We start from the raw sequence: 12,657 nt of genomic DNA on the forward strand, positions 1-12,657 counted from the left end.
GTAGCCAGTCACTGCCGTCAGTCAGTGCTGTGAGTCAGTGCCACCAGTCAGCACTGCTCATCAGTGTCACCCATCAGTGCCACCTATCAGTGCCCATCATTGCTGCATATCAGTGCAGTGCGGTGCAGCATAGTCAATGACTCCTCATAAATGTCCACCAGTGCCACCTCATCAGTGCCACCTCATCTGTGCAGTATATCAGTGCCTATCAGTGCTTCCTATCCGTGCCATCTCATCAGTGCACATCAGTGCTGCCTATCAGTGCAGCCTCATCAACACACATCAGTGAAGGAGAAAAATTACCTGTTTGCAAAATGTTATAATAGAAACAAAGAAAAAACTTTTTTTTTTAAATGTTTTGCTCTTTTTTTTGTTTATAGGGCAAAAAATAAAACACCCAGTGGCGATTAAATACCACCAAAAGAAAGCTCTATTTGTGTGAAAAAAATGTAAAAACTTCATATGTGTACAGTGTTGCATGACTGCGTAATTGTTATTCAAAGTGCGACAGTGCTGAAAGCTGATAATTGGCCTGGGCAGGAAGGGGGTGAGTGTGCCCAGTAGGCAAATGGTTAAGAATGCAGCGCACCAAAAAACACATGATAAAAAAATCTTGCACGCATTCAGTCCTGATTCATAAATTTACATTCGCACTGATAAGAAGCAAAGTCGTGTGTGTTTCTCTGCTGATAGATTTTGTGGGTAAACATTTTCTTATGCGCACTAACCTGTATGCATACACTATCTTGCGCTCACATGGTAGAACGCACTCAAAGTTAAGGGGTAAAAGGGAAGAAAATGTACTTGGAGGGTGATTGCTGGCCTTTCTTTATTACAGCTAGACAAGTTGTCAGGAGCCATAGTAGGCATGAGTATCCTGAAAAAATATATAGCATAGCTTCAGATAATAAAAAAAAACAATCAGCGTGAATAAAATTCAAAAGAGTGAATGGTAAAAAAAAATTTTACCTCCTTTCGTGGCGTTCTCGTGATCAATATACAACTCTTCTGCTCCGAGGTGGAGACCGCTAGTAAGATGCCATAATAATAAAAGGCAAAATGTTCTGTGAACAATAAGTATAGATTACTTCTGTTACTAGAATGTACTGTCAATTCTCATTCCTGCATTCATTATATCTGGTCTCCCACAGTACACAGAACATGGAACTGCAATTATTATAGGAAATATAAACTGCTAAATACCTTTTCCCATCAGCAGTTAGAGCAGTCTTGTGACTACTATCAGTGTCCAGCAGAGCACTGGTTAAAGCTTGTAGGAGGAGTTTTCTCCCCTGACCTCTGTCTGGACAGTGCTGATTGGCCCTGTTCTGATCACATGCACTCTCCCAAGAAAAAAAAACCTCTCTAGCTATCCACACTAAACTGAGCATGTACAGAAGGGCTACAGGTTCAGTCTGTCTTATCGGGAGATAAGACATAGACATTTGAACAAGAGGAGGGGCAGAGAAGTCAGGATCAAATGGCCTTTTTACACAATGCAGAGCATTAACTCCTTAGGTTCCACAGTGAATATAACAAGCATGCTTTACTGCATATACAGACTGATTTTACTGTTGTGGGTTTAGTAACACTTTCATTTGCAGGAATTTCCTCTTATGTCCTGTTTGGTATGGAGCAGGAACTGAAGGGAAATCTCCACAATGGGACACAAATAGTGAAAGAAAATCTGACAGGGTTTATAACCCTCCCTTGCTCTATCCAAAATGAAAAAAAAGTTTTGCCTATAGTTCTACTTTAAAGTAAAAAAAAACTGTCAAAAACTTTTTTGGTGTTTTGTTGTGGATAGTTACAACACTGCCTGAAGGCTAAGTAATTTCCACTAGGAAAGTTATACATTTACCTGTTACACGTGCCCTCTTCCTGAACATACTGAAGCCTTGCCTACATGTGTCAAGAGGCTGCATTCCACCTAGAAACCTTTTTGAATAACTGACAGATTTTCTGAAAAGCGTTTCCAGTTCACCTATTGATTTTACTTGCTGATTTAACTTGCATTTAGTGCAGCTTTTCCTATTCCTATAAAATTAAACTCTCAACATGCTGCAATCAAGTGACACAAGGGAAGTCAGCTATGGTTAGTGTACTGTGTCAATCTGCCAGTCATGTAGTAATGACCCTGGCTATCTCCTGGGGTTTATCTCTAGGACTGTCAGCTGGGGGATTACAGACAAGTGCAGCCTGTCGCTTGCTGTTTCCTCTGTTTTTAGCATGCAGTTAATGCAGGGCCTTTGGATGTTTGCTGCTAAGTGACACAATGAAAAGATAAATTCAATGGGGTGTCTCAAGCTGTCGGATGTGGTGCTAAAATAAAATACAAGGGATTAAAATGTGAACTTCAATCAGGATAAATGTCCACAGAAAGTTTACATTGTGTTGGGATGCGTTCTTTTCTATTATGAAAGAAAACAGTTCCATTTACTCATGTTTACTATTTCAGCTCCTCACACCTGAGTGTAAGTTTCAAATTGTTGACGGGCGAATGTTCACTGCTTGAATGAATTTCCATTGTGTATAATGGCCAGGATGTTCCCCAAGGTGGACTTCATAATTTGCTTCAAACCAATCATTATAGGACTGCAAAGAGGAAGTATAGTGTCTGTGTCCCACCTCATCTCTGGATCTATGGTACCTTTGGCTGTGGCCTCCTTAGGGATTGTGGAGTATGCCTTCTTCATGGTAAATAGGGAGAGTCATTGGTCCTACATTTGAATGACCTAACAGAAAGTGATCCTATGGAAGCTCTGATCATGATGTGAGAGTATTATTGATCTTAATTTTGGAGAACTGTTGTTGTTCATTGTGTAGAATAATTTTCCACTAAAGAAAAAGTTCTATAGTAAATTGCAGTTGTGTGAACACTGATCAATTTTTGTGCACCATAAAAGAACACCAAGTTTGGAGATTAAGTGAATACTTCAGTAGGGGAAATGGATAGTTGAAGACGACAGAGAACCTGAGGGTTTAGAAATGGTCTGGACCGCAACACGGCTTTCTAAAGTAATTGATAAACTCATACACCCAGATCAGTCGGGATTTATCCCCAATAGATCGACGTCCATTAATCTTCGTAGGTTATACCTTAATCTGTAGTTATCGACGGACAATGTGGGCAATAAAGCCATTCTCTCACTCAATGCCACAAAGGCATTTGATAATGTGGAATGGCAATATTTATGGCAGGTTCTTGATAAATCCAACTTGGGGAATGAGTTTATCTCTTGGCTTCGACTGCTTTATAGGGCTCCTACCGCTAGAATATGGGTAAATAATGCCCTATCCTTATCCTTTACGTTGCACAGAGGTACGAGGCAGGGATGCCCACTATTGCCTTTGCTCTTTGCTTTGGCGATAGAGCCATTGGCAGTGGCTATCAGGGATGATCATAATATAGAGGGGTTTAAACGAGGCGAGGCTGAAGAAAAAACAGCTTTATACGCAGATGATGCTCTATTGTTCTTGGGCAATACATCCCTTTCCCTTACGAGATTGATGTCCCTTATTGATAATTCGGATCCTTTTCTGGATTCAAGATTAATTGGGATAAATGCACCTTGTTACCCTTAGATCCAATTCCAGCCCCCTTTTCACAGGTCGTATCCCAAATCCAGGTGATAGACTCCCATTATTTGGGAATTCATGTACAGTTGTGTCCAAAATTATTCAACCCCCACTGAAATTGAGTGTTTTGGCCAGTTTGACATTGCTTTTGATCATTCAGTCATCTTGCTTACATTTACATTAAAGAGGCACTTGTAGGTCAGACAAATATAACATAACAGTTATAATGAAATAACCACAAATGTCTTTTCTGTGCTCACAGCATTATCAGTTTTATTCAACCCCCAAGTGACATTCAATCTTAGTACTTAGTACAGCATCCTTTTACAGTTATAACAGCTTTTAAACGTGAAGCATAGCTTGACACAAGTGTCTTGCAGCGATCTACGGGTATCTTCGCCCATTCTTCATGGGCAAAGGCCTCCAGTTCAGTCACATTCTTAGGCTTGCGCACTGCAACTGCTTTCTTTAAGTCCCACCAGAGGTTCTCAATCGGATTTAAGTCTGGTGACTGCGATGGCCACTCCAAAATGTTCCAGCCTTTCCTCTGCAACCATGCTCTAGTGGACTTGGAGGTATGCTTGGGATCATTGTCCTGTTGAAAGGTCCAACGTCTCCCAAGCCTCAGGTGTGTGACGGACTGCATCACGTTTCCATCCAATATCTCCTGGTACTGAAGAGAATTCATGGTACCTTGCACACGCTGAAGCTTCCCTGTACCTGCAGAAGCAAAACAGCCCCAAAGCATGATTGACCCTCCACCATGCTTCACAGTAGGCAAGGTGTTCTTTTCATCATAGGCCTTGTTCTTCCTCCTCCAAACATAGCGTTGATCCATGGGCCCAAACAGTTCTAATTTTGTTTCATCAGTCCACAGAACACTATCCCACAACTTTTGTGGTTTGTCCACATGGCTTTTGGCATACTGCAGTCGACTCTTCTTATTCTTTGGAGACAGCAAGGGGGTACGCCTGGGAGTTCTGGCACGGAGGCCTTCATTACGCAGTGTGCGTCTTATTGTCTGGGCTGAAACTTCTGTACCCACATCTGACAAATCTTTTCTCAGTTCCTCAGCAGTCACACGGGGACTTCTCTCCACTCTACGCTTCAGGTAGCGCACAGCAGTCGAAGTCAGCATCTTCTTTCTGCCACGACCAGGTAGCGTTTCAACAGTGCCCTTTGCCTTGAATTTGCGAATGATGCTTCCTAAGGTGTCTCTTGGTATGTTTAACATCTTTGCAATCTTCTTATAGCCATTGCCCTTCCTGTGAAGAGAAATCACCTCTTCTCTTGTCTTCCTGGACCATTCTCTTGCCTTCACCATGTTTGTAACCACACCAGTAAATGTCTAGAAGGAGCTGAGTATCACAGTCATTTTAAAGCTGCCTAATTGGTGCTTATTATGCTTGATTGCTGCTCGGTGACATCCACAGGTGTTTTCAATACCTGATGGAAAGCACCTGTATGAACCTCTGTTCTTCAGAGTGGTAGTCTTTAAGGGGTTGAATAATTGTGGCAATGAAGAAACCACATAAGAACCATTTACTACTGTATTACATAAACAATTGATGTCATTTTAGTTGCATTTGGGTAGTTACAACGTCCTTGTAGGATTTGATTCTGAATACAATTCCAAATGTACACTATAGTCCCTAAACCCCTTTACAGCATTGGGGGTTGAATAATTTTGGACACAACTGTACATCCTACCCTGTCTAAGTATGTCCAGCTTAATCTCTAACCTTTCTTTTTTAGGTTCAGACAGAAAACAGTTGGAACAAATTACTGCTCTTAGTGGTTGGTAGGTGTAACCTCATAAAAATGATCTGGGCCCCTCAGTTATTATATGTCCTGCATAATGCACCAAATTGGATTCCTATGTATGTTCTCAAGCAGTTTGATACTGTGTTTCGATCTTTGATTTGGAAAAAGCACTCTCCTCGTATAAAATTGGAAACCTTGCAGGAATCCATTTTATTATTATATAGCTGTGTGACTTCAACATCTTACTGCTTGGCAGGATGGTGATCATGTAGACACTATTAAGCCGCTCCTAGCGGGTGTTTTGTCCAGTGATAATTTAATGGAATGTCTGGAGGTGGGTGAGTTTAGAACTATGTCTCAATATCCCACTTTAACGTTGATTGATAGAATTTGGTCCAAAGCTAAATGCCTTTTCCATTATTCGGATTATACTTCATTCACTCGTATTTTTCATAATATTCATTACTCTGAGTTGCAGAAGTTGCAGGGTTTTGCTGGTTGGATGATGTTGGGAATTAGATATATACCACAACTATATCATGGTCAGTTACTGAAAGATTTCTGTACCTTGCAGCTTGAATACGACTTGCCTAAACATTTTTTTTCCAGTACCTACAGCTTAGACATGCTATTTCTGCACAGTCTAAAATCTCTTCATGGTCATTTACTGAACCGGTAATACTTAATCAAACTATATCTTTGACCACAAGAAAGGGTCAAATATCTTCGATGTACAAATCCATTGTGCTCAGAATTTCTAAGGCAATGTCCCTCAGTTGTAGGCAGGGGCGGAATGACCATTTGGAAACTCAGGCACTGCCCGAGGGCCCGGGGTCAGTAGGGGGCCCCATGAGATACCCCTGGTACCTTTTTCATAGGCTTTTTTGAGTTTGGGCAAGGACATAGGGGCCCCATGATCCCTTTTTGCCCGGGGGCCCCATGAGTTGTCAGTCCGCCCTTGGTTGTAGGACACAATGGTCGACTGATTTAGATACTATTTCAGATCAGGAATGGTCCACCATATTAGAAAATGTAATTAAAGTTTCTTTATCTCCAGCTCAGAAGCTTACCCAGCTTTTTATTATCCACCGTACTTACTGCACTCCTCAGCGGCTGTACGCTTGGAGTAGGAGGGATTCTCCTCTCTGTCCTAGGTGTGAAATTCATAATGGCATTATTATCCATATGCTATGGAAATGTCCCACATTGGTAAAGTATTGGTCCCATATTATACCAATGATCAATATGATCTGGAGTCTTAATGTACCATTAGATCCCAAGCTTTGTCTATTGGGAGTTCTGGATGAGGAACTGTACACTCCGCATGTCTATATAGCCATCCTTAGAGTGCTGTTTATTGCTCAGAAGCTTGTAGCTCAGAAATGGAAATCTCCCACACCTCCTTCCCATATTCAATAGATTAAAGCTGTTAACAATAATCTAATTAGATAAAAACTTGTTTATCAACATAGAGGATGTGCCTGGAAATTTACAAACATCTGGGATGCCGGGTTAATACACCTGGATTAGCACCAACACAATTAGTTAAGGACGGGCTGTTGAGTGGTGCAATCTCTTCGGGCCTACTGTGAGATAATTATTGTCTCATCAACTCTTGAATAGGAACTGGGGATATAGATGTATACATATAGTAAAAATTTGCTTGTGGCAGATGTTGAATTAGAATTTCTATCTACTATATTGCGCGTGGATGAGGTTAGGGGGTTTGACTCTCAGAGTTCAGTTCAGTGGAAGGGTGGTTTTTGTTAGATGATTTTGGTTTTATATTTCGAGCTATTATTTTTTTTCTCTTTTTGTTTTATCCCAGTTTGTCTTGAAGTTTTTTTCAAAAAAGCGGATGTGGAAAAGGTTGTGGTTTGGAATCTATGTTTCTATCTTCGGTATACATGACTATATACCCCTTTTTACATTGTAAAGCTGCAAATTGTTGATACCAACGCTGCACTCTGCTGGAGATTGCGGTTGTATGATTATATGTATATGTGGATCAAAGCTTCAATTAATAAAAAAGATCTGATTTAGAAAAAAAAAAATAGTCTGGACCACAAAAGGAGTCACAGGGTTCAGGAGGCCTGTGAGAAAGAGATGGTTAAAGTAAAGATCCTACACTGCATAACTTTCATTTATGTCTAAGGGACTGGGAAAAGCAGTTTTATTTACCCAATCCTCTGTTCCCCCTGCAGCCAGTGTAGCAATCATGCACACAGAGATGGACACGGTCATCCATCTTGTTAAGAAGCTTCCATGCTGTATCATCTCTACTCCCAAATCAGCTTTCCTCATCCCCCCTCCATCTCTGTTGAGTGACATGTGGTCTGTGTGATGCAGATCACAGGCAGCAAACTCCATGGGAGGGCATCATGGCTATAAATCCCACAACTGAGCTGGGGCCTAGATGTCTGTTAACTTACGCAATCTGGGCTGGTAAAGCCATAAACCAAGTCCTTCACTGAGTTCAAAAGACATTCCAAGGGGTCGTAAAAACAGACTTACATTTAAAAACTCACTTTTTCATATAAGTTCATATCTTCAAATAGGACATAATTACCTAAACATGGAGCCCATATTCAGACGGCTCAAGTTAAGACCATTCTCCTTGTATATTACACCCCCTAGCTGGCATATACAGGAGAGCCGAAAATTACATCTCCTTAACCATTCAAGAGGATATTTCATATCTAACCGTTCAGCCGAAGATTCTGCGTAATAATCTACTCGTGGATAGGATGTTGTATGTATCCAGGGTAAGTTATGAACCATAATATAATTTGTGCAGGCTTTGGTCATAGCCTGAGCTCTCCACCTACAACTCCCTGTGGACCACCTCCACCTACAACTCCCTAGCAACTGTGAAGTTGCTAGAAAAAGCTAAGCTAGGCTGAGTTGAGGTGTGTGAGAGTTGAAGTTCTCCCTTTTTTAACATCGGAACTAAGGTTGGGAGATAAGGCATCCTTTTGGCTCATGAAACCTGATCTGCTTAAACCAGGACATTTGGCAAGTACTTTAACCCTCTAAACTCCTTTCTGTTATCTCTTTGCTGTGCTATTGTTTTCTGTTTATTTATATATATATTGGCTACACCTTTTTTTGTAAATATTTTTACTGCACCCTTTTGACCTTTTAGTAATAAATCTTACTTTCTGAAAGTGTTGAACTGTTTCTGCAGCTCTTTAATGCAAACTAAAGCACCCCTGTCTCTGAAGAACGCTACTGTGTGTTTTAAATGTCTGCATACATCTGTCTGTGGTGACATTGTGTATACAAACAATTATTCAAACATCATAGTGTTATTGCTGATATTGCCGAGTTCCCTCTTTCTCTGTGCAAAAAGTGGTGGCAGTGTGAAGGGTTAATTGCGTAATTAACCTGACCCAGTAACAATCGCTCTCAGGCTGCAGATACACAGATTGTGGTCCATTAGCTGCAAAATCTGTGTGCAGGGTGCAGCTGGGCATGGCATTGTTACGCACGTGACAGCACGGTTTTAGATTGGCTAGTCCTTCGGTCACAAGTTTGGTGAGAAGGGCTGGGGTCTGACGCCGCGATCGTCACAGCCAGTGTTCTCCTGTTTTCCTCTGTGCCAGTGGACTGTTTCTGGGTGTCCTCACATCCAAAACAGTACAGTGGAGGACAGTCAACCTGCCAGAGCATGGGAAGAAGCAGTCTAGCAGCACAGAGGAAGCATGCAAGGTTGAAACGAGAGCAGCCCTTTGTAAGTAGAGTAACTCACTTCAAATACCCATGACCAGCACAAGCAGTCCCCTCCTACAGATAGAGCTTTCAGGCCGTCATTGGTTCCAGCATCAAGTTTACACCTTCTCCACATGCATAGATGCAGGCCAAAGGCCACTCTGAGTCATCTTCTTGGTCTATGGTCCTTTTGACCCCCTAGCACCTCTACATACGGGCCCGTATTTTCTGTAGTCTTGGTTAGGGCTCAGGAATCCATCTGAACATCCGGGGCCCATGTAACATGGGAGCCTGGGTCACCTGGTGTTTGACCTTATCATGCGGCCGGCATCTCAAGACCCAGATTGACTCCTCTATATAAGCAGAGGAGTGATCCAATCCTGAGATTGTGCATCCAAAGGGAAGTGGTCAGCAATAAAGGGCAATCCTAATTTAAATTTTTAGGAGGACCTTTTTAAAAAAATTAGTAAATAGATGACAGGAAAGGGTTAATGTTCAGGAAACATGGAACCATTATTTCTTTCTCCTGTAAAACATAGCTGGGAATATGAAGCTTACAGCAAGCTTTGTCCAATAGCACAAAAATAGTGTTTACTAAAATAATCATGACACAAGGAGCAGGGCCTGTACAAAGGGTTATGCTCATTTGGGTATACGTAGCACAATACAGTGGCTAACACAGCCCAGTCTAGATTGGTAGGTGAAAACTCTAACATGCTACTGTAGCCCTACTCCCAGAGAGGCCGCTGAATTGTTTTGTGTTGCTCACCCAACTATTATAAGCATAGAGTAAAAGAAGAAAGGATTACCAAATGTACAGTTCAGCACTTATACAAACAATCATTAAGACAATAACTTTACTCTGAGATATGTGGTTAATCACCTATGGTATTCTATCAGTAATGAACAGAACTGAACTGCATTTGCCTAGCAACTGTATAAAAAGACAGTCCTAACTTGCTATAACAGTCCCAGTTTTGTCACACAGACCAGTGAATAATGAAGGAAACAAAATGTTGGCCAACAACGTTGGGGCCCTTGAAGAAAGCACAATAGTTCCCAGCAGACAACAGATGAACATGTACAGTGTTAGTCTCTTACCAATCCCATGGCACCCTCTTCTTGTTCTTCAGACATGTGCTCTGATTCAGAAAAAAAGTCCAGTTCAAGTCAGACAAGGATAGAAGTTGCTGCGATGTCTCTTTCAAACCTGCTGAAACATCCCTCTTTTCCTTCCTTACAGGTGGTGAGGCTGCTCTTTAGTTCAATCTGATCTCAACAGGCATCCAAATCACATCCTCCCAGGGAGAAGGTTATCCGTCTCTTTATTTCTCTGAGTTCTCAACTGATTGTGGTCAGCTATTGTAAGGATTCATCCACCTAGCAGCAGCAGCTCAGTCTCTTTTTCACACACCTTGCTTCCACCCAGACCTATCCAGCTTTAAGACTGTCCTCTCTATTTTTCTCTCAGCAGCCTCCAGACCACACTTCTCCTTGCTCCTTGCTCTGTTGCATCAAGCAATCACAGTCCTCCAGAACTGGCCAAGGTGGCTGCCCTCTGCACTGGACACACTCCACAGATGAACATTTCATGGTCTCCTTTAGGATGGCTTCATTACTTTGGCATTAATTAATTTTCTGTTTAACCCTGTCCACACTGCTGAAGGATAATACTGCAGCAACAAAGGAAGAAGTTTCACAGCATGCCAAATTTTAGCAATGCCAAAAATACTTTTATGAACAGTCCCTGCTGAAATTAATGTAAATGCTTGTTAGCAAGCTTTGTGCCAGCATGTCACACAGCTGCAAAATGCTTAGGAATGCATGTCGTATGAACAAATCCCTAAAAGGGAGAGTTTTTTTTTCTATTTTTTAAGCTGCACAAAATGAGTTAACATGTTTAAATCCCAATTTATGGGCAAATAAAAACTTATCCCTTGCAATGCAGGCACAGCACAGTTTATGCACTCCTTTACTCTAACAGGGGTCTCCAAACTATGGCCTCCCAGCTGTTGAAGTACTACAAGTCCCATCATGCCTCTGCCTCTGGGAGTCTTGCCTGTGGTTGTCAGTGTCTTGCAAGGCCTCCTGGGACTTGCAGTTCCTCAACATCTGGAGGGCCATAGTTTGGAGACCCCTGCTCTAGTGGTCTAGAGGCCTGACGTCATCAAGACCAGAGCAGGGTCCATAGCCCTGCTCTTGAGGTGAGGACGCCAAAGGGCAGTCCATCACTGCCTCGTAGGTGAGGGCTGTCTGCCAGAGGAGCAGAGAATTAGGTAAGTAAAGGGGGATATCCTCTCCCCTAGACAAAATGATAAATATTAACCCTTGCAGTGCAGACACAGTCCCACTGCAAGGGATCTTTTTTTCTGCCAAGAGTTGGGCCTTAACACAATGTTTAAACTGTAACTCAATTTTTAAATATTATATTTTTATACACCTGTGTTAAAAAATAATTCCAGTTTCAATTTACCCTCTCATTGTCCCCAGTTTCCCCCTTTGTCCTGCGCCAGGAGTTGTCTTTGGACATTCATGTCAGTCTATCTGTTTCCTGTGAGCCCAACCTGTCATTTAAATGTCCCGGTCATCACACAAGCTGGATTCACAGTACTCTAGGACTGGGCAGGCCTTACATGTCACCGTGCCCTGGAAGAAGTAGTTCTCAGATGGGTCTCTAATACCTCCTCTGTAGAGACAGGGGTGTTGGAACTTGGCAGATGTATAACTTATCAACTATGGTGGGACACCCACAAACATTCTTTGCTCGTGTCTCATTGGCAAACTATCTGCTGCAGTCCATTGATTCCTTCTATGCATTGATTTGTATAGTTATGTTAGGAGGAGGAGAAATGGATAAGTGCTTCTATCAATAACCCCAACCCCTCACTCCACATTCCCAAGTTTTTTTTGCAGTTACATTGTGACTTAGGCTGCTCTCCCATGGTTTTGTGTTTAGTTTTAATGATTGTAGCTGTAAGTCTGGAGAAAATTTGGAAGAATTCAATAACTTAAGTAAAAAAAATAAATAAATAAAAGCATGTTAAAGTTTATTTAATAGTGAATTCTTCCATGAGATGGGTACAATAGCCCCAATGGGCCTCCCTCTCCAGTTATATTGTCAGGACACACCATCTCTGATTTCACCTTCGATATAGTTGCTCTGAAATTACCTATCAAAATAGTCCCAGATAGATGGCTTGTTTTTGCAGATGTTCCCCTAGATATATAGTTGTTTTTCAGCACTGATCATGATATAACAGATCTGGCACAGTATGTGTGCACAAGTGAATATTCATATAGCCATGTGTCAGGCAGTTATAAGGCTATAGGAATATGGTTTCTCTGTTCCTAGTGCTTTTTTTCCCTGTAGAGCAGCCTATGTTATGTATAGCAGCTGTCAAAATCGATGACAGACTAATGCACTGTTCCCCACCTGGCATCTCTGTATTGCTCCAGTTACCACAACACAAGGAAATGTAGATACAGAGATACAAGGCCATCATAGTACAGTCACCACATACAGAGGATATAAGGAACACTTTAGGAATTTTATAAACAATTCTCAGTAGGAAATATTCAAGGATCTTTATTCATTTTGCTTAG

At 41.6% G+C, this 12,657-nt stretch overlaps 1 protein-coding gene across 1 annotated transcript in view; it reads left to right on the forward strand.

Moving 5' to 3' along the window:
* STARD13 (StAR related lipid transfer domain containing 13) overlaps positions 1-12,657 on the forward strand; it is a 411,711-nt gene that overhangs the window by 98,968 nt on the left and 300,086 nt on the right. The window lies entirely within an intron of this gene.

Source organism: Staurois parvus, unplaced genomic scaffold, assembly GCF_062004578.1.
Source record: "Staurois parvus isolate SC_StPar_1 unplaced genomic scaffold, SC_StPar_1.0 ptg000544l, whole genome shotgun sequence".
NCBI lineage: Eukaryota > Metazoa > Chordata > Amphibia > Anura > Ranidae > Staurois > Staurois parvus.